This window comes from Gallus gallus, chromosome 1 (genome assembly GCF_016699485.2).
Source record: "Gallus gallus isolate bGalGal1 chromosome 1, bGalGal1.mat.broiler.GRCg7b, whole genome shotgun sequence".
In the NCBI taxonomy this organism is placed as follows: domain Eukaryota; kingdom Metazoa; phylum Chordata; class Aves; order Galliformes; family Phasianidae; genus Gallus; species Gallus gallus.
Genome location: NC_052532.1, coordinates 87,828,378 through 87,851,551, shown reverse-complemented (window position 1 = coordinate 87,851,551; position 23,174 = coordinate 87,828,378). Strand labels below are relative to the sequence as shown.

Here is a 23,174-nt window from a genome sequence, read left to right as displayed (position 1 = left end):
GTTTTGGGTTTGGGTTTTTTTTTTTAATCTAATTATTCTTGAAAATTGTTTCAGCATCACTTTGCAATGTTTCTTCCCTTAGCAGTTGTAGATAAACACTTTGTTGCAGAATTTCGTTTTAAATGGTTGACTTTTTTCCCCTTTGGTATCGGTGCTTTTTGAAAACTTGAGCTTCTTCAAAGGACAGCTTGTATTGTAAGTACAACTGGTTGGACTATTATGCCTTTAGAGTGCTTAGCACAATAGAAACCCTCATTTCAGTGGCACCCTCTGGCTGCTACTGCAGCAGTTGTGTAAGCAAAGGGATGCGCAGAAAGGAAATCAAATGCTTTTCTGAGTTTATTTCCAAAATGAATATTTATTACTTGGAGTGGAAGTGCAGGGAAAAATGAGGAAGTGAAGCCCAACCAGGACTGAACAGACAGGAGGCTATGAAATGAAAATAGCACATAAATATAAGGCAAGTAGCAAAGCACATGTCAAGGAGCAGTAATATAGGGCAACAGAAGACATGTAGCCAAACAGTGAATAGCACCAAAGTTAAGTAACTGGATGAAAGAGGACAATTCTATTAAAAAACAACAGAATCTGAAGAGATGGGGAGTTGTATCACCGTTGAAATGAGATGTGAAGAGATACAGGGAAAGAGAAGTATGGTGAAGAGAATAGGAACTGGGGTCGGGTAGAGGAAGCAAAGGTAAAACTGTTGGTGCTCTCAGCAGGCTTAGGTGAGTTCTCCAGGAGCTGGACCATACCCTTTCCTCATCTCTAGCAAGTAGCTAGCATGTGTGGTAGAAATAGCTGGCTAGCCTGTGCTGAGACATTAAGGGACTTGCTGAAGACTTCAGTGAGCTGGGATCAGTTACCTCCTCCCTGGTCAAAATGCTTTCTGGCTCTGCCTGCTCATATTTCCCAGCAAGCCTCAGAATGTACTGGTAGAAGATGCTTTTATCAGGGCATAACATGATGGGACTGAGATGTGTTCTGGGGCTCCCAGTGAATGAGTGTCTCAGAAGTCAGAAGGGGATTTGTGAGGCTGGATCTTGTGCAACCCATTGAACACAGCTCAGCAATATAGAGGATTTAGATAATGGTTGAGTAGATAAATGCCAAAGGTACAAGGAAAGGCCATTGGCCTTTCAAGATATCCAACCCTTGTTCGCAGTGCTACTGCACAGTGAATAATCTAGGATCTTGATGCTGCCTGCCTGACCAGCTGATAAGCCCATTTAAAACCATCGTAATTCTAGCTGATATGATTCACCTATGGTCTTCAAATCTTCATTCAATCCTGTACTTCCATCCCCTATTTCAGCTCTATTAGACACAAATGAGGCTAAAGGAGACTATTTAAGTTTCTTGCACAAATTAAAGGCCAGCTAACCGTGCTGTGCAGAGTGCTTGTAGTGCTAAGTGAGCTGTCCTTTTGATACTGAAAGCTGTAGCAGCTGGAGATGTAGCATCCTGGAAAATTAATTTCCTTCTGACAGAATGGTGCCTATGGGGTCAGGCTTCACATTAAGACCTCTTAGCCACTCGCTTGCACCTTAGTCTTTCTCCTTGTAATTACTAAGAGTAATTTAGGCCAGGGAGGAGAGGAAGCAGTCAGCTCTCTTCTAAGGGTCAGGAACAAAACAACTATGAGGGCTCTGAGTAAAGCAAGCTTGGACTCATTACCCAGGAGCTGCATAAATTTAGGAAATTGCCTACTGGGTACATAAACTAATGGTTGGAGGAGATACTGGCAATATCCATGCAGAGAAGGGTTACCATGGTAATTCTAGGCTTAAAAAGGACCCAATTCAAAATACTTTCGCTAAGGGAGGCTGTGAGAAAAATATGTGAGTCCCACTCTCTCCATAACCACCAGTGTCATTTTAAATGACACTTCGTGATGAAGAACTAAACTCACTTGTGGTGAAGGGAGTATGCTTTAGGGCAACTGGTGAGAGAACACCAGTAGCCCTTCACCTCTGTGGTTTGGATAGGGCATAGCTGAGCACAAGATTGTGTCCTTTAGTGGGCTCTTTGCACCTGGAAATGGCAGGATATAATCCACCAAAATACCATACATTACAGAATCACAGGGGTTGGAAGGGACCTCTGCAGATTATGTAGTCCAACCAACCCCCTGCTAAAGCGGGTTCCCTAGAGTATGTTGCGCAGGAAGGCATCCAAGCAAGTTTTGAGTACCTCCAGAGAAGACGACTCCACAGTCTCTCTGGGCAGCCTGTGCCCATGCTGTCACCTTAACAGCGAAGTTCTTTCTTGTGTTCATATGGAACTTCTGTGTTCCAGTTTGTGTCCATTGTCCATTGTCCTGTTGCTGGCACCACTGGAAAGAGCCCAGCCCCATCCACTTGACTCCCGCCTATCAGATATTTATAAGCACTGATGAGATCTCATCTCAGCCTTCTCCAGGTGCCAGGTCTCTTAGCCTTTCCTCATACGAGAGATGCTCCAGGCTCCTAGTCATCTTTGTAGCCCTCTGCTGGACTCTCTCCAGAGCTTCCCTGTCTTGGATTAGGGCAGTTATTATGTTTTCATTTGAACTCGGTCATAAGTAGCGCTCTTCATTTGGTCAGTGCTTACAGCTCTGCTCTACCTGGGTCTAGGACTCGCTTCATTACCTTGCAACTGTAAGAGAGAGCATGAAAAGCAAATTCTTGTTTTTCTCATAAAGAGATATTGAAGGGAAATGGAGTTGCATTTGTATAATGTTGCAGGAGTACTTGGTTTTATTTCTAGGGTTTGCTTGAATCTTAAACATCCATGGAAAAGGATGAAGGGAAGGGGGAAGATGGACACGTTCACGTCACATGATACTAAAAACTGGTGTTAAAATGACAGTGGTGGATGGGTTTGGGGCTTTGTGCAGTCCATTACCCACAGTCTGACAAAGTCTGGAAATGCTCTGGCTGAAAAAAGTGGCTGGTTAACCTCATCTACTTCCTTTTTGCTTTGTAAGAAAAATACATGAGGCCCACTCTCTCCATAACCCCTCATCTACTTCTTGCTTTTGTTTTGTTTGTCTTCTGATTTCAGTAGGTGATACAATCTATTTCTTCACATTTCCTTTTATTCCTTCTCATGCAGAGATATTCACAGAGGAAGTCAGAACCTGGATGACTTTGTGGTATGTATGTACTCCTATTTGTATAGAATAACTAGCTCTATAAGCTAGACACAACAAAGCAGAAACAGTCAGATACATTTCGGGTTTGTTGTTTTCTTTGTTTTTCCCCCTTCATTTCAGACAAAAACACTGCAAATGTGAGAGTGCTGCTGTGCTGAGAATGACTTTGAGAATAAACTGATTTTGGATGATTACCTATCTTTAAAATGTTTTTTTGAAAAATCAGATTGTAACACTCTAAAGTATTAAACTTCAGTGCAAACTTATGGCAATATTCAGCGCTACCCACAACATAGATCATAGAAAGCAGTTCCACCTAGTCCAGGTAAGTAAATGCGCCAGTTCCTGATGACCTTTTTGAATACTGGCTAATGGGAAACTAATGGGGGTTACAGGAGGTGGTTGTTATTTCTGGTGCAAGTGAATAGCAACACATTCCATTAACAGGAAAGGAAGGAAAAAGCAATAATTTGTGGTGTTCAGTGACTGTTACATACTAATGAGTTGTCCTGAGAGGAGCTGTGAGGTTGCCCATAGCTGCTCAGTATTTCTCCTGGCTTTTTTTAGCTGTCTCTAAGCGTAGTGGTAATTTCAAAGAGATACTGTGTATTGTTTGCATTTAAATGGGAAATAATAGAGTATCTAACAAAGGAATGTTAAGAAATGGAAGCATACTGCAAACACCCAGTCAGTAACAGACCTGGATGTTAGGCCAAAATACATATATATCTGTATATGCTGCACTGAAAATTACTCCTGAATCATCACGTGTGGTCAGTGCAGCATGCACGTAACAGGTGCACCCATATTGTTTGTGGAGTTCAGCTTGGGATTTCGTTATTTTCACTGGAAAAAAAAGGAAAAGGAAAAGGGGAAGGTAAAGGAAAAACGATTGATGGCTTATCAAGAGCACTGAAAAGGAAAGGCAACTATTTTCTTGAGGCCAAGGAACAAAAAACAGCTTGACATTCACATAATATTTTAAAGAGGTCAACGTTTTCCATTAAACAACTGCTCCATTCTTATCTGTAAGAAGTGAGCACCACTTTAATTGCAAGAAACTGAAGTTTGTTCTTGGCTCTGCGCCTGCCTTAGAAGTTGCTATGCAAAACTAAATTCTAATACTATCAAGAAAAACCAAATGAGACTTTTGCTATTTGTATGCAATGCTAAATCAGTAGATTATTTCAATATAAAATGCAGTACATCTATAACTTTCCAGGCAAGAGGCAAGAAGAGTAGGAGATCGTGACTTTTATAGTTCAGTGTTGTTCCTCTTTCCTTCTTGGTACTCAGCCTCGCAAAATCAGTGTCCCCATATATCAGGGAATTTCTTCATGGCTGTGAATGTGATTGAGCAGATGGAGATTTTACTTCAAGCCCAAAAGAACTTAAAAAATTAAAGTGCTTAGGGTGTTACATTATGCTTGCAGTGGTAAAGATATATCTTAAAAGAACTGGAGTTAGATTTTATTGTAACTAAGTTATTGCATCTAAAATCTAGGCAAGGATGCTGAAGTCCCTGGGATGCCAGAATTAGGAGTGCTGTTTGAAAAACTAGATGTTGTACAGAATTGGCCATCAACACTACATTGTTTATGTGTTTATACATGTATTTTTTATACATTACATATATGCATATATACATACCTATGTGTATATACACACACATCTCTTTGCAGCTTAATCCTCCCAAAATAACTCAGTTGTTTACATGCACAACTTCTGTACTATTTAAATAGTCACTAATTAACATTAAATAAATACTATTTAAAGTCTTGTCATTGTTACAATTTATTGCTTTTTCTGCTCAGCAGTCTCCTTTCTCTGAAGGTAGCATCTTGGAGGAGGGACTATGTGTATCTGTGGTTGCAAAGTGCAAGACACGTGGTAGGTAGATCTCAAAATAAACTGAAAATAGATCCCTCTATCAGGGACAGAGATTTGGGGCTCGTGGAGATCATAGACAACATCTGTAAATCTATTTTCAAGTAATCTTATTTTGGGAAAACATTAAGCCCTGGTATCTTTAGTCTTCTTAGCAGAACATCTACCTAACCTATAAACTATACCTTTTCTCCTCTCCTCATGTTTAGGCTTTTCTTTAGTAATGAAAATACCAATGTCCAAAGTTGTTCATTTAAGGTAAGGTGTCTCTCTTTTCCTTTCCATTCTCTTTCCATCACTTAAAATGCAAATGCTTTGGAATAGAGTTGGTTTAGAAAGTGTGAAAGAGATTGTAATAGACTCAGAGTGGAGCATGCTGAGTTTTGTAGGTGCTGTCAGTGAGACACTCCCTGCTTCAGTGATGGGATGGGAAGGCTGATCTGAAGCCATTCTGAGTAGTTTTGCATCAAAAGAGAATCTGTTCCTTGGTTTTCACCATTACCAGTCAATAAGAAGCATTCCCACTTGGATATTTTAGGATTTGAGGTGGAGTCAGAGCTTTCCAACTATTTGCCTAAAAATGCCTTAAAAAACTATTTCCTGTTGTGTTGCCACACTGGAATAACAGTGCTAAAAAGAGAAAACTGAGTCAGAGAGAAACTAGAGGCAATGTAAGGCAGAACAATTTCAAGTAAAGTGGTTTATAATGACTAAGATCTGAAGTATGTTCATTTCCCTATTGGCAAGATCAGAGTGGCATTGCAAAATAGTTTTTCACGCTGAAGTTTTACAATACAATTTGAATTACAGTGTGCTTCTCTAGCATTTAGGAAACAAAGACAGTGAGAATGCAGCGTGATGTCTGATACAAACACGGCTGGGGTAACCCTTTGTTCACATTATCTGGACTTTGGCAAAGCAATAGGACAAGGATGGGGGAAAAATGAAAAGAGGGGACCTCCAGCAAGAATTGGATTAATAAATAATTTGGGTTAATTCATCAAATCCCGTTTTGTTTACAACTGGACTCCTTCATTCATTCAATCAAATTTTCCTTATTTTTTCACCTACTGGAGAGATGCATATAAAAGACATTTAAACACATTTTAGATTTAAATAATATTTTTTTAAAAAACCTACTTAGTAATGTGTGACTTCTTTTCTTTAGCCGGAAGGGCTTAGAAATACTTGAACGTGAAGACTCTTAACATCATTTCTTTCTTTTCCCAGAATGTTTTGGGCCAAGTAAGGAACCTGTATTCTGTATTTCATCATGGCCCAGAAGAACTGTTGCAGATGCTGTGCCTCAGAATTTGTGGGGTCTTACGTTGGCCATGGCATGAGAAAGGAGTTGTTCAGGAAATTAGTCTCTGTGTGTCCATTTGCAAAAAGCCATTGCCAAAATTTATTTGGGAAAGATTATAAGCCAAAAATGCCTTCATTAGCATCATGCTATTTTCATGATACTGTTAAGGATTAGGACTTTCTTTAGGGAACATACAGACCAAAACTGTCAGCGGAAACCAACAGCAGTTCTCACTTCAAGGAAACCTTGACTCATGATGCAGGTTTTATAAATGACTTCGTCAATCTCAGAGATGCTTGAATTTCAGATTATGAAGCCCCTGTGAGTACAGGCCCATTACTCTGAATGGAGAGGCCATAAAAGCATCAGTACCTCTGACATAAAACTGATGTATTATGTAATAATGTTTCAAGTAGAACTTGGAACTTCATTTATCAGCCATGTCCTTAGTTGGGTATTGCACAGGTTACAAATGAAACCCTGAATGTTTCACTCACATGACACATACTAATAAAATGCGATAATGGGGAGGCTGGGGGAGATGGATAAAGGGATAATGACTCTTTCAAGCCAACTGATCCCAAAGACTGGGGGAGGAGGATGGATGGGAATGTCTTCAATGATTCTGAACATCTTCCTACAGATAGCAAATTAAGCTGTTTGCTGTGGGAGCTGCCAAAGTAAGTAGGCAGGTTTCTTACCAAACACTCAGCTTGCATAATTCAGCTCATTCTAGCAGCTTGGGCATTCCACTAGCTGCTGTTCTTGATCTTTACATTTCCCTGCATGTAAATCAAAATTACAGCTGGGAAAGCAAGGAGAAAAAACCTAACAAAATGCACCTGTGGAAAGAGGATTAAAATGGTTCAGAAAATTCTAAGGAGGATAAATTTAATGCTAAAATTAAAACCAGCCAATAGGTGTGAAAGCAGCTCTTTCTCTGTCATGGTAATTCATGTGCATATTAATAGACCCAATGAACTAGTGAGTGAAGAGCAAACCTTCTCAACCAAAGCCCAGAGCCAAAACTCCTCTGGACAAGCACCTGCAGTTTGGTTTCACCACTCTAAGAGGTCTTGGATTGGTATCTGCAGCACAGGACTAATGCTGCCTCCTGATAGCACTGAGTTGTGTCAAGTGTGGTTTACAGGCGCAGCATGCCAGGCTCTTGTTCATTGCTGGCAAAAATGCACAGCTAATGGTGGTGATTATGTTGAAAAAATATTGTTTTGTAGCTGAGAATTTGCTCTACAAAATAGTGGTATTGTGCTTTTTGTATCTGTTGTAGTTTCCACTGAAACAAATAGTAGCCATTGCTTTTGGAGTGACCGATTATAGTTCATTAACTAAGTCTAAACGTAAACTCTTGCTTTTATAGTTAAGACTGGTCTATTCCCTTACAGTGAAACAAGGTTTATGTCTTTCCTCTTTAAACAGTACAGTTCTTCAAGGAATTTATATAAAAATATTAATCTGAAAGATTTAAGGAATAACAGATGTAAACTTTTATTATATAATAATTAATTACAGATGTCATGCTTCCATTTTCTCGTTCACTTTTTATTTATTTTTAATGTTTGCCAGATCACTTCAATGGTCTTTACTTCATTTTTCAATCAACTGCTTCAATTACCATGCTCCCTTATGGGTGTCTGCAAGTTTGTTGTGGATGACTGGGGAAGAGTGTTGCAGGAAGCTCTTCTTGCTGTTCTGAAAAACAAGCTTGGATGGAACTAAACTTCCATCATAGATTAAAAGCACCTTGTACATGGAATTTGGAAAGCAGCTTGTAACTATAACTCCAGCTGTTAAAACAGAACAGAATTAATTCCCTAGAAATAACGTACTTGGTGAGTATTTAAAGTGTACAGAAATAGCCTTCCTTTCAGGGAGTGGACTGTAGTATATAGGCATTTGATCCTGCTCTTGGAGCCCTGTGATCAGGTTAGAATGTGCTTTATTCTCAGTGTTACAGGAGGTGAGGGGTAGTAAATTGACTTTTTATGAGATTTTAAACAAGGTATGGCCTGTCATAGGAGTAAGGATGCAGTATACAATTCTACTGTAGAACTTTCTTGTGATGCCTCATTAGCTTTTGAACTGCTAAGTTAAGATTTTAATTACCGAAGTGCTGTGTCTTAAGGTTGCTAATATTTGATGTTCCATGAGCTTATGAACGTTTGCTGTGAATTCTAATTCTGATGTGTCACTTCTAAAGTGGTGTTTGTCCCTACCCAGCGAAACCAATGGCCAGTAACTCTTGTACACACACTACTTTTGGCTCTAGAGGCTAAATGCTTGGTTCATCTAGCCTGTTTTGCTGACTGTTGCTTGAGCCAATGTTAGTGTAGGATGCAAAAACTAAACACTACTGACTCAATTTGAGCAAATCCTGAATAACCTTGTTACTTCAGTCTTGCTAATTATATCAGACAGCTTCAGTGATCAGCACTGAAGGCCTTCTGTATGATATGGTCTGCACTGGATCATTCCGTCAATATAGAGAGAGTAGTAAAGGGAAATTCTTACCTTCCTAGTTCGCTGCATTCTCAGAAAGGAAAAATTTCTACATCAGATGGTAGAAATCCTTTTCATGAACTAACATTTTTTATTTAGTGGAGAAGTTAACTAGTATGAGTGCTTTAATGTATCATCCTGTTGATTATCTTCTAAAAGAAGAATTTTTAAAGGTTCACTTCTTGGCTAGAATGCTTTTCTTCTGTGGAAGAAAACACACCTTGAACCAAGCACCTCTTGCATCTCACCACTTGTTACGTCTTAATTCCTGTTTTCCTCCCACCAACCTGAAGATACTTCAGATTACTTTACCAGATGCCCTTTGGCTTCTTTTCACCAGCAAACCGTTCTTACACCCAGGAAAATATGACAAAGGAAATTGGCAGTTAAAGTGATAAGTCATGTGAAAGTAAAATAAACAGATTTACTGAAACTACTCTCGCATTTCAGGGAAAAGGTTTGAATGTTCCCATGGTAAGTTATCAGTTTCAGTTCTCTCTTTCCAAAATCTCTAGACTGAAGGAAGAAGGGCAAATGGAAAAAATAAGAGACAAAGAGCACTGGTGGATGGAGCTGTTAAGTGTTGCTTTTGCTAAGGTCATCTCTTTCCCAGCCTGCTTTACTGTAGCACAAAGTGGGAAACAAAAATTGGCCTTTAGAGCCTTTCTCCAGTGTATGTGCTTCTCTGCCTGGGACTCCTGATGGCCACCTCAGCCAGCACAGGAGCAAGTCTCTGAGGCTGTCCAGCTTGATGGCAACCAGAATCCCTTGTTAAAGATATAGGTCCGTCCAGCCACCTCTAGCGTAGGAATAGGATAGGCTGGGATGTGTGGATTTTTGGGGGGTATCTCTGCAAAATTTGCAGTGTATCTTTATACTTTTCAGCTTTAAATTCTATCTAGCCTCTTCTGCTCCAGCTAATGACTTTCTACACTCCCACTACAGCCTAGAAGAGAAAAGGAAAAGGTAGTGTGGTAGCAATAGAGTCCCTCAGGGCATTGGGAGGGGATGGCAAAGGTAAAATTGTAGGACAGCTTGAACCAGATGATTCTCTCCTATTTACTAGTCTAACTGCAAAATCTTTGGACTGACATCACCCTGCAACAGCATACAGTAGAATATCTTGGCTCTCACTGAGACTCAGAAGACCACGGGCAGTATTTGTGTCATTTGGAAGTCATTTTGATATGTATTGAATCTCCTGGATCTAATGACAGGCTGTTCATGGGCAGTGGTCTCCCTCCAGCAGAAGAGAAACAAATGCTTGAGCCTGGCCACTTCAAGGTCTTTCTTTTAGCCCTGCATCCTTTCTGTGAGAGAATCCTGAAATCTGGTTGTTGTTTTTCTTTTCTTAGTCACCTCCTGTTTCTGTTGGTACTTCACTGGAAGAGTCTCCAACAGGCTGGACAAGTTTCTACCCATCATGGCATTCTTCACCATTTCAAAGCTGTGAGTAACAGAAAATGAAAGCGGTGTTTGTGTATATATTTAAATCAATAGTGAAATGAATTTTGCTTGTTAAGTTCACACAGATCTAACACTTCTTTATAAATGTTATTGAACCTGGAAGCTCTTACAAAACAAATGGCTGAAACTTGTTTTGTAAAGTAGGTTATTTCTTACTATTTTAGTTTGATAGAGATTAGAAAGAGGGTGAAAAAAAAGAGCAAAGGTTCAAGTTAGAAACAGCAGCATCAAGTTACACGTAAAAGCAATTTTTGTCTGAGATTCTTGTTGTAAAATGTTAAATTCCACTCTCTCTACACACAGGTTCATTATACAAGGATTGCTTTGAAATGAATGCCTCCTATTTTATGTTGGCCCACAGTGTCAGGGGCAGGTGTCGGCAGTATAGCTGGAACCTTCCCACCGTTATTCCTTTACATGTTGTTGCTGTATGACAGATGGCAGCAGAGGGGCAGTGTGACAGAATGGCATCTGACATGGAAGTGTGGATGAAGCAAAGGTGTGCCACTCAGTTCCTCCATACAGGAAAATATTATATCCCTTGATATTCAGTGATGCTTGCTGAATGTTTCTGGAGACCAAACAGTGGATATGAGTTCAGTGAAGAGGTGGGTGGTGCATTTCAGCAGTGGTGAAAGTGAATCACTTCCACTGGCACAGGAATTTATGAATGCATCATGCAGGCATTTATTCATCTCTGGCAAAAACGTGCAGCTAATGGTGGTGACTACATGGAAAAAAAGACTGTTCTGTTGCTGAGGATTTTCTCTATGAAATGGTGTTATTCTAATCTTTGTATCTGTTGTAGTTTCCATGGAAATAAATAGGAGGCATGACTTTCAGAGCAACCTTTATATGTTCCCTAGTGATAAAACATGCAATATAGAGTCTGAAATTTAAAATTGGTTAACTTCCTGGACTAAAGTGTTACACTTTACAACCTGTAAATGCTCCAAGTGGAAATAAATCCTGTGTGATGTGATATGATCTTGCAGCATATGCATATTCTAGTCTCAGTTCAGCAAGGCACTTAGTTTTGCAGATGTTTTGTCTTGCATGCATATTGTCAACTCAGCAGGGGTATTTGCCTAGTTAAATGTAAGGATGTGTTTGAGTGCTCTACTAGATGAGATTTGGAGCAGTCCTCCCCTATCAAGATCCTGCTTACTGTGAATAACGCAGCAGGCTCCACAAGGCAGAGACAACCCGGTCACGCTGGAAAGCACTGACTTACTCACCAGAAGCTCTAAAGTTACAACAACAGCTCAGTTATGAATGCTCCTACCAGGCTACAAATATGTACCTAACAGACAGAAGAGTATATATGTGCAGAACAGTGCAGTGCACCTGATTCCTTAATTCTGTCTTAAAGATTAATAGGATAAAGATTTCAAAAGACAGACTTCTAGCTATTGACAGTCCCTGGTTTCTTGCAGGCTGGACTAACAGGTCACTGTTGCACAAACGCAGATGCTCCCAGCACCACTAAATGTCAGTAGATTGCCTTCTGTTAGAGTCTCGCCACCAATTGTGTTTCTCCTAAAGAAATCATTCCATCCTTTGTTTAGGAATCGGTGAAGTTCATCTATACATCTTCTACTCTTGACTTGCCAATTATTACTCTTGACTGCAAATTATTTCTTTCATTCTAAAACGTAATCTTCTTTAAAAAAAAAAAAAAAGGTGAAATAGTTTTCAGAGAAAACATTAGCTGAGTTTTTTTTAATCAACTGCTGTATTCTTTCTTTCATCTTTAAAATGCTTAGCTTTGATATCTTTTCTGTTATTGAAACTGTAAAAAACCAACAAGTCTTTTCAGACAGCCTATTATTATTTAAGTTTAAATATATACCACAACACACAGTAGATGAGGGGACTGTAATGAACAACAGCAGAGTAATGGAATAAGCCCATGGATATAACTTGTCTGTAGGTAAATAATTTTCAGCCAGCCTCCAGCCTTGGGGGGATTGTGTTTCATTTAGACGTTGAATGAGCTTGCTGCATCAGCAAATCCATCTGTCAGATACTGCAATTTATTCCTGTCTGAAGCTGAACTCCATTATGGGCTGCAGGCAATGAAAATTGCTGATCGAAATTTGTGTTTTTAAAATGTTTGTGCTGGTGTGATAAACAGCGGTGAGCTACAGCTGATGCTTCTTGGTGTGACGAAACATACGCGTGATAGAATGGTGTTGGTTCTAGTTGCTTGTGAACGTTTCTCTCTCAATTGCAATGCACTAAGCAATTCTGCCCTTCCTGTTGAAAAAAGGTCGCGTGATGCAGTATGTAACCAAATACAATGCTCTGAGGGTTTGCTTGTTTTGTTTCTTTTCTGTCTTCAAAAGCTCAGCCAACAGGGGCATCTCTCATTTCTTTCCAGGTTTTAGCAACCCAGAAGAGTCACCTGTCTATAAGCAGTGCCCACGTGATGTGACTATTGGAATGACTGCAGTAAGAATACTGTATATTCCTAAAGAAAACACTTGGAAGGGAGGAAGATAACCTATATTAGAGTGTTAAACATACGGAAAATCTTCCAGCTCAGGGCACCACACACAACCTTCTGCCACCAGTGCAAGTTAAGAAGAGAAGAACTGCAGTGCAAATTGTCTAAATCTCATTAATCCCCAAGACCATTTATTTGTTGGAAGCAATTCTGTCTGAAAATTGGCATTACAGTGGATTGGGAACAAAGAATGAAGTGCTTACCAAAGGTAAGAGGTATTGTCTTCAATTTCATTAGTGATGTACATTGTTCCTCTTTGACCTCTTCTCCTTGGAAAAGAAATTTTGGAATCTGAGTTGTAAGTATGTTGCCTCGTGAGCAGCGTTGAGGGATATTTTAATTATGCAGCCCATCTCTGAGCTGGAATTATGAGACTTCTGAGGGACTCTTTGGTTTGCTTCTCTATGCTTTGGAAATAATTTTAATATTTGTTGTCAGAGTAAGTCCCAAAGCGGGGAATAAAGGGTCAAAATGGTCCTATGTTATTGAAGATACTTACTTAAAAGCTTGACTTGTCTATGCTGAACTGAGCTCAAGGAATTAGCCTGGTGTTTAAACTCTTTCAGCCCTATCTAGGGGTCTAAAGTGAAATATGTAACACAACGAAGTGCTAAATTTCACACAAGAGCCCTTTTCTCATATGAAGAGCTACACACTACTTCCTGTGACACTGAGTTCTTATTTCAACGAATATGTATGCATGAAACATGAACAAAAGTTTAGTTCTGCTTCTGACTGGTCCTGGGAGCCCAATGGTTTAGGCCTTCCATTGCAAAAGCAAAAATATGGACCACTCCAAGACACACCTGCTTGTCCTTTTTAGCTCATGTCCCAGTGTTAGCCTGCATTATTTTTTGTTATATACTTGAACTGTCTTTATTCTTTAAAAAGCAAGAATAAGATGTGGAAAGATGTTAAGAGCCCTTAATGTATGATGGTACAAATAATTTTCTGCACAACTGCTGTCCTTTGTTCTATCTGAAGTGGTTTTTCTTTCTGGTGTAAATGTTTATTCATACAGATGCACAGCTAAAAATGGACAGCCCAGTAGGATACATAACAAGCAAATGGTGCACATCAGATCATGTAGCACTAGCTCTTCTCTACAAATCTGGACAACTTATGAAGCCATTCTGGGCAACAGTGGAAAGGTTAGAAGTGCATGAGGACTATACTGTTTTCAAGCTGGCAGATCAGGATTGCTGATAAAATGTTTCACATTTTACATTGATATAAAGCAGAATTTTTTTACATGTAGTCATCATCGTTCTGCCTAGAGCATGCCTGAGATATCTCCATGACGTATCCGTGCCTGCTTTTCAAATTACTGTTTTGTATGTACAGTAGATGGTCTTGCGTAACACCTGAAAGGGATGCATTTATCAGCTGACTTAGAACCACTTAGCTTTTGTGGTTTGTTGTTTTTACTTAAGGCTTTTCTTTTGTCTCAAAGCACATGGTAGTAATACCACTACTGTGCTCAAGACTTTGAGTTATTCTGACCTTGGTGATATAACTGAAGTTAGGCATGGAAGTACAAGTGCAAAGAATATACTTCAGTGGATGGCTGGGTAGGTTCACTGAGGCCAAAGACCTTATGAAAGGTCTCTTGTCCATGCCACAGAGACACCTTCAAATGTGAATTAATAGTTAGCTTGAGGAACAGGGGAAGTGCCCCAAATGATTTCAATTCCTTATTTTCAACCATGTGCTGTTGAATTCTGAAATTACAAAATGAGCACTAAATATTTTGCTCAAAATGGTGTAAGTGTAACTATGCAGCCTTTTAGCCAGCATCCTTGGTTAGATGTATTTGCACTTCTCTGAGAAAATGTTGTGATGGCTACAGAGCAGACCTTTTAATTCACTGCGAAGCAGGACTTCATTTGATATTTGAGACAGAAGTTCTCTCTGCACACAAAGAAGTCATTTTGTCCATGGGCTATACAATCTCACTAGAACACATCCAGGTATGCTGCAAAAAGAACATCCCTTATAAATTGAGCCTTTTGTCTTCATACTCACTGCAAAGAAAAATAGTGCTGTTACCCAGTTCTCAAACTTTAATTCCATAGGAAATACTCTCCAGAAATCAAGATCTACAAGTACTATTCTATAAAACGTATGAGGTTGACTACCATAAACATGGCACTCAATTGTAGATGTCTATACAAAGCATGAAAGTATAGAAGATGTTAATTGTAAAATAGTAATTACCTTATTGTTATAGGGAATTACAAAGAACAAATGTTTTGGAACCCAAGACCCTTCACTTATAACAGTTCTGCACTGTTATTTTATCCCCCGGATTCCCTCCTGGCTCACAGCAGAATAAAAGGAAAATTTAATCCTTCTCTCCATTTAGCAATGACTCGCATTATGACTAAATTTCTGTATTGGCAGAGATCTAGTGTCTAAGTTACAGACTGCCAACTTCAGTAATCACAAAACCTTTCCCCTTTATGCTGCTATAATTAAAGTTTATATTTCCTCTGCAAGCAGCTGCACTAATGGAACCGAAAGCAGGCTAGTCCTGGTTGCTGTTTGAGCTGCATCATACAGTCAGAAGAAATTTGTTCTGACTCCTTGTGAGCAGGATAGAGTGTTTGATCAGATAGGATTTCCCTTTTTCCCTAAATCTCTGAGCCTCAGGAAGACACACTTGCAAGAATGGTTTCTGACAGGCTCTTGTTGCTAGCCTGGGGGAAAGACCATCTCACCCCAGGGACTGCTGCTTCCTTGGAACCTGATTACTGAGACCCAATGCAAGTCCTCTTTTAGTTAGACCTCTACCATAATAAAACAGACTGTAGTCTATTCCCTCTTGAAGGTGAAGAGATTATTCTTAAATCCTACCTGGGGCTCGCATGTGGGATGTGATTACTGCCTGGATCAAGAAGTAGGCAGGACACTTGAAACCAGTTAGGAACACACCAACCCAGTAAAAGACCCGCACTGGTTTTTGGTAAGCCACAAGTGTGAGATCGGGATGTGACCTGCAAACCAAGGCTCATGCTTGTAATAGCAGAGAGCAAATGCCAGCATTTGATCTGCTGACATCAAATGCAGACACACCTGTTTTATGGCAAGTCTAAGAAGTACATGTAGGTTAGTTGTTATGAAGAAATCTTTGTTCAGAGGGTGATGAGGCATAAGCTGTCCAGAGAAGCTGTGGATGCCCCATCTTTGAAGGCATATAAGGCCAACCTGGTTGGGGCCCTGGACAGCCTGAGCTAGTGAGGTAGAACTAGATGATTGTTAATGTCCCTTCCAACCTAAGCTATTCTATAATTCTAAGGAACAAAATGCTAGGTAGCTCTGAGACAGCTAACAGCAATCAGCTAAAGAAAATATGTTAATACTACTTGGAATTGTTGTGATAGAGAGCAGAGCTTCAGTTCAGAAGAACTGGATTTTCACAAACAAGTTCTGATCCCTTTTTTAAACCATGCCGTGAGAAGCAGCACTGTGCTGATGGCTTGGGTGATTTCTGAGTGTGGTTGTTCTTGTTTTTTAAAGGAGTAAGTCCAAAAGCTATCTTAAAAAGGTAGGCAGCGTGCAAATCATGTTTCTTGCTGTAGGAGACAGAAAAGATAGCTGTAAAAATAGAGCAAATGATATGAAATAGATCAGAAGCACATGGATAATATCAACATAGCAGAAGTAATTGCTAGAGAAGGGGTAGTAAAAGACATGACCCACTACAATGATCAGTCTGTAAATTTGCACAAATATGGTAGTTCTAATGTGTAAGAAGGCAGAAGAACCACCAAGAACAAGCTATTCTCCAAGAAAAGCAATGTTGCCTTTCAGTAACTACCCACACTCAACTAACTCCATCACTGCACAAGAAAATAAATGAAAACTGAAATTCGAGTAAAAGGCAGGGAGAGCCTCAGGGAAAGTTCTGGGTTAAAATGCTGAAAGCTTGTAATGAGTTCTCTGATGATGATGATGATGATTAGAAGTTCTGTACAGCAAAGTTTGGGACTCTGAAGAGAGTACTGGCAAATAGATTAAAATGTCTCCCAATTGTTATCATCAGTACACTGAATTAATTTATAGCAAATAGTAATTTATAACAAAACTCTGTAACTTGAATTAGAATTGTCAGAAAAGATAACAAACATTAGCAGCCTGGCAAGGTTGCTGTGTTGCAGTGTAGCTGATCGCAGGTGGTAGGATGTATGCAAACCCCCAAGCTCCTACTCTGTGCGCAGGAAGCAGACTTCCTACACGTGTAACAGTTCTGGAGCAGGCCAAGTGCAAATAGGCATAACGATACCTGAGAAACTTTCCCAACAGAGAGTTTGTCTGTTTCCCCATCTCTGTACCTCGGGTGTGGGATGCAGCAGGTGCTCTGAGGGCAGAGCAATACCGCTCATCATGCTTCATTTAAGATGGTAGCACACAGTCCTGCTGGTATAACCCAAAGGAACTCTGCATAGCAGTGTGCTTACCAAAAGTTACAGGAAGACCGTGGTTAAAGCATTTGATCCTTAATTAATCCCAAGGATCCCACGGTAAAGCATAGTGCACGCTCAAAATGGCCTCTCTAATGCAAGATCCCATTAGTTAAAACTTCACTTATTTTCTCAGGAAATTTACAGCTTAATCATAACTAACGACTATTTTTATACTGGAGGTTTTGGTATTATCATCTACTTAACTGAAGAATCCTCACATCAGTTTCTCTTTACATAACCAGAGAACGTTTTTAAATAATTGCTTAATAGCAATCTCGAGCAAAGATTGCTCAACCAAGCAGAAGAAAGTCCTGGTGCAAATCTGGGTGCTTGTGAAAAGGAATTAACTTCCCTGTGAAGAAGGGAGACAGTTAAATGCTACCGCTTCTCAAAGCGAAGCTCTGAAACATTTCAAAGCACAAATCTTGGAACAAAATAGTATTCTTATATCTTTGAACTGAAAAAAAATATATATTTTTCTGTTTTTTGGTTTCTTTTATTTCAGCGGGATTCCTGGAAGAGGAAAACGATCTGGAGTATTTAAATAAGTGGTTTTGGATTGAAATCTGGACCTCTGCATGGGTAAGTTTGGATGAAAATCTCAACTTCGTGGCACAGATGCCTTAGAAATAAGGTATTGTTCCTCCTTCTCTCCCAGTCTTAGTACATCTCTTATCATTTGCAATGACCTTTCATGCTTTCCACGGACTTGCAAGCCTAGTTTGTGAATTATCTTTGGGTGTTCCTTTAGTTCTAAAATATAATCCCTATCTTGGCAGAGAACAAGCTTTTGTTGTCAGCAGCTGTTGTAGCTGTTGCTACTGTTGTAGCAGTGCTGCTATATAACAGAAAACGAACAAGTAGTCAAACAAGAATTCGAGTTCTGGAAATGCATTTCTAAGTAAATGTTGTTTAAGAACAAGAAGAAAGTAGACCTCACTGCTAAGTCATTTGTCGTAGCTTATTGGTATAATACAGCTCATTACAACCAATGAATCTGCAGATTTCCAAGGAACCACAGTGTAAGCTAACAAATGAGAAACAGAGTTATTGAAGTTTCTTTTTTTTATTTAGTGTACATGTGCAACTTCAATTTATTCTTGTCTGTGGACAAAGCAGTGGGAAAGGGGAGCTGGGTCTAAAAAGCTTCAACTACTGCTCAATAAGTGGCTTCACTTCTGTTTTCATTCTGGACGTGAAAGATAAATAGATGAGATTCATCTAGTGAAATAACTAGATTACTTTAGACTGGCTTCTCACTTAATTTGAACTTATATCGAGGAGCAGGACAGAACACATTCTCATCAAAACTGAGGCAAGTACCAGCTATAAACTCATTTGTTGTTGTAACTGTCCACCTTTGTCCACCTGCCTCTGTGAATCACATGGCAGCAAAACTGCAGGTGATTCCTAGTTGTTGGAGAGGGCTCATAAGTCATTCATGTGCAATTGGGAATTTTGCCATTGTAGTGCTTGCAGAGCAGCAAGTTTAAACAACACTGACAGCACTGACTTAAACCATTCCTCCACTGCAAATCAAACCTACTTCTGAGGACCAGGCACAGACTGGGTTTGCGCAGTATGGACACACCTGCTAAAGCTCCTCCTTGCAGTTGCAGTTGTCACAGTAAGAGTCCAGAACAGATCAGTCATGGAGGATGCTCATCCAGAAATATTAGAATTAAATGCAGCACTTAAAAACCATCGTTGCTGGTCCATTGCTGCTGGAGCTCTGTGTGACTGTGTGCCCATGAGCACACAAAACCACTGGCTCTGATCTTTCTGCACAGAAGGGGTGAGAACAGAACTCTGTTTGGGTGATATCCTCTTGCTTTTGCAGCAGGTGTGTGCACATATGCAGGTAGCAAAGTGACATCAAGCATCCGGGGGGGATGAAGAGAGGAGGAGGGGGGTAAAGCTTTAAGTTTTCTCTCTCAATCTAGCTGAGAATTTACTAATTATATCTTATGACTTACGAGTTCCTGTTTCCCTCTGAAATCTAAAACCTGTAATTATGAATTGGCAATATTTATTTAGAATGTTTTATGAATTATACTGAAAGAGTCTCTGGTCCCTGTTGAGTATGGTAAGTAAGTTAGCAACGTGGAGAGATTTGTCTGGGCTTCAGTGGAGTACATTTGTGATCATTATTTTTCACAGTCCTCTTGTCACCTTGGTTGATGAGCGTGCCAAGAAGTCACAGAAACGAGTTTTGAACACAAACTGTATCCATCTTCTGGAGGACAGAAACGGTATCAATCTATTGCCTCCAGTGTAGCACCATGCGCTTGAAAAGTGGCTTCCCCACTTTTGCTGCAGTGAAATCATCTTTGCAGCCCAGCAGTGGAAGAGCTGGCACTAAAACTTAGGGACTCTTTGGTACATGAGGTCGGACAGCAAAGAATTTTAATACTTTAACTTTATTCTGCCTTTGAGTGCTCATTTTAACATTTGCCTTGTTGACATACAGTGTGCTACGCAAGCCCAAGTAATGACAACACAGACCACTTTTTAGAAGTACTTCTTACAAATGATAGGATAATATGGATAACATAATGCACAGGTCTTCCAGAAGGACTGGAACAGATGAAGCTTGTACGTGAGGGAATATGTGTTCTTTCGTTCTAATTCTGTACCATTCTCAGAGCAGTTATCCAACTGCAACCCAAACACACAGAATAATTACACAAAATGCTAAGCCTCGGTGTTCATCATAACAGCTGCCGCTCTGCTTTCCACCAAGGAAATAATATTTACTGTTTTTTAATCAATGTAAATCATCAGGTGCCTAAATACCAGCCTCCCTGATGATGCTGGGAGGTCTCCCCCCCCACCACCACCCATGATCTTGAACTTGTTTTTGGTCTGCGTACCACCACCTATACAAGTATTTCTGCAAGTAGTTTTTCTGAACAGTAACACAGATTGGAAAGCTGGTTTTTATTTTAACATTTAACTTGGAAGCTGAGGAGAAAAAAGAATCTTTCTACTGACTTTAGATATTGCATAATACATCCCTCCATTCCTCTATTGAGATGATGCCTAGCGGTGGACTTGCTAGCGCTGACAGATCACACAGATCTTCAGCAGCTGTGAGCAGCCAATTAACCCCTCATTAAGTGTTTCCAGCACACAGCAACCTGGAAATCCATACCGCACGTGGGACTTCAGGGACGAAATTAGGTGAGTCCCCAATTAGCTAACGGGCTTTGCTTAGGAAAGAACTTGTAACAGTTGCCATCTGGCTGTATTTGCAGTATGAGCTGTGAACGAACTCAAGAGGCTATCTTGTGAAGCTTGTGTTGCGACCCAAGTAGTAATTAAACACTATAAATAAAGCAATTATTGCACGTCTGATAGATAAAGATCTGGAAGGTAGTCGCTTGGCAGCTGTGAATTCTTGCCCGATTGGCAATGCGAAAACTTTTTTTTTTTTTAAGAGGGCTGTTCATTTTAGATTAACTTTTATTTAGAGTCACAGTGCCATCTAGAGACCGCACAGGACTTTTGATCAGCTTTCAGATCTGGTTAAGGCTCAGATGGCTCAGAAGTACCTTGTTTTTCTGACCTTCCTTGTACGAGTAGCGCTGGGAAGCGCGACTGCTTGGTGTTGGCCAACACGCTGCTTTCAATCTAAGTGAACGTCTGGGGAGCATTACGTCTGCCCTGTGCTGTAACCTGCCGGGAACAAATGGTTGGCAAGAGCCATTTAGCAGAAGGATCGAGGTAAACAATCTGGGACAAGCAACAGTGAGAAGTAACGTGTTTTACTTTTTAATTAAACTCAACTGATTTAATTACCATCCAAGAAGCCAGTCTGAATTTTCCTGAGATGTGAACAGTGAGCAAAGAGCTGCCAGCGTAAACATCCCCCTGCAGCTATGACAGGCAGCTTGGGATGCAGGCGCTTGTGGCAAAGAGACAGCATTAGGAGCTGGGCCACAGGGCCCTATAGATTTGCTATTGCCATTGTTTCTTTAATTCAGTCAAGCATCCAAAAACCATTGTTACATGCTCTTGTTTCTACTGGAGAACATACAAGCTTTTCACTTACACTCCAAAAGGGCAGTCAGGACATGCAGAGCTGCTGCCACTTGTGCTTAAGCTTCATATCCTTGGTGCTTTGAAGAAGAAGGGAAAGGAAGACCTAGAGTCTTGGGGTGCTTTATAAATTATTTAAGGACACCCAACATCTGTGCTGTACTGGCAGTTCTGTTCTCTCAGCCCTTCTCAGTCTCTGTAAAGCTATTTCAAAATGGAGATGAACATACCCCCCAGTCTCTTAATCCTAGGTGCTTGACAATGCATGTGTCTTCCTTGGATACCATTCAAGTACAAACTCTTCTTTTCTAACAAGGTAAATGGAGACTGGATATCTCAGTAATGATAAATACTGGGTGTGTGTTGCAGAAGAATTGCTGGCAGGCACTGGTCTATTCTGGACCCCATGTCTCCCACAGGAGGATCTCTGTGTCTTCTTGAAGCAATTGCTCTTCCCCTAGCAGGGGGAGACCCTGCTTTCTGTTGCTCCCATGATGACTGTGTGAGGGTGCTCAGCTGTCATTTGCTGATCTCACTGTTGCTTTTGTGTAGCGGAAAGACTTTGTATTCTGAAGGTGAAGAAAGAATGCTGCACTGAACAAAATGACTACTACAGCTAATGCAGGCTAATTGTTCTGTAGGAACAGGAACTGTGCATCCAGGATCTTCTACATGATCCCCAAGCAAAGTAAGTCTTGATATTTCCTGAGTCAGCTGGCAGTGTCTATATTTGCCATTGTAAGGAAAAAGAGATGGGCCAACCCATGTTTTACACTGATGGTTCCTTCTTAGTTTTTATATATAATTTATTCCTAATTTAAAACAAAGAACTGGAGGAATTCAGTAACATTATCCAGAAATCTGGTTTCATTCCTGCTATGAAGGGAACTTCTTGTATGTTTTGAAAGTTTAAAGTCTTTAATGTTTGAGGACCTTTCTAAATTTCAAGCAGTCAAAATCTACCACCTGTTTGCCCAGTATTAAAGTAAAAATAGCAGTTCTTTCTGTAACAAGCCAAGTGAGCTGTTATATATTTCACAAGATCTTCAGGAAACCTGCAGGGCTCCTTTAAGTTTGACAGGACAATTTGTTGAATAACTTTGACATGACAAACCAGTGTGACAGACCTTACTTATTTTTCAACAGTTGAGAAGTAAGCCTAAGCTAGCACACAAGACCTAGTAAGTAGTAAAGCGTGGGAGCTGTGGAGCAGAGGGCTTTAACTGGCCTCCTTTGGAGGGCACACAGCAAACCAGATCTATTTCATATCTTTCTGATAGCTTTGTTAAAAACTGCTTGACTTGGGCGCTGATGATCTTCAAATTTGCAGAGAAGCCTGATGGTAAAAGTTGGTTTTGCTGTAAATCTGTGTGTTCCACCTGTACAGCTTCACAGCCTTGTTCATGGATCCCAGGGGGCACTTTCATAGTGGTACCATCTGCTGCATGGGGGCTGCGCTTGGTGCCCTTGTAATCTGTAGTTGGAGGCTGTCTGTAGCGCAGCTTGTTTTTCTCCTTCTCCTAAGTATGGTTGCAGAGTATTAAGGTGTCTTTTTGGTTGTGGTTGGTTGTTGGTTGTTTTGGGGTTTTTGTTGTTTTTTTTTTGGTGTGTACATCATGCGATGTCTTATGCAGGTGAGAAAACAGGTTTTTGTGAATTCACATCTGGTGTCTTCTCTAGAATACACAACTGAGGCGGTGAGCAGCAAGTTGGATGGATGGGCTTAAGAAAACAAAACGGGGGGGCTTGCCATGCTTCTAGGGCTAGCGTGTCAGGCTGTAAGAGCTATGAGCTGAAACACTGGGACACTGCACAGTAAGGTTAGTTTTGCACTTTTTAATGAAG

General features: G+C 40.2%; 1 protein-coding gene across 7 annotated transcripts in view; it reads left to right on the top strand.

The window, feature by feature from the left end:
• Nucleotides 1–23,174, top strand: part of SH2D1B (SH2 domain containing 1B) — a 45,756-nt gene that overhangs the window by 4,278 nt on the left and 18,304 nt on the right. For 2 of the 7 annotated variants that reach the window (XM_040698177.2, XM_046939983.1), the window contains exons 2-6: nucleotides 3,097–3,136; nucleotides 3,257–3,461; nucleotides 4,951–10,295; nucleotides 12,697–13,030; nucleotides 17,794–17,870. The gene's annotated coding sequence lies outside the window, so the exon portion shown is untranslated. Of the gene's footprint in view, nucleotides 1–3,096; nucleotides 3,137–3,256; nucleotides 3,462–4,950; nucleotides 10,296–12,696; nucleotides 13,031–17,620; nucleotides 17,871–19,077; nucleotides 22,018–23,174 lie in introns of those variants that run through there. The other 5 variants (XM_025149334.3, XM_046939994.1, XM_046939977.1 and 2 more) reach the window with 3 other exon arrangements.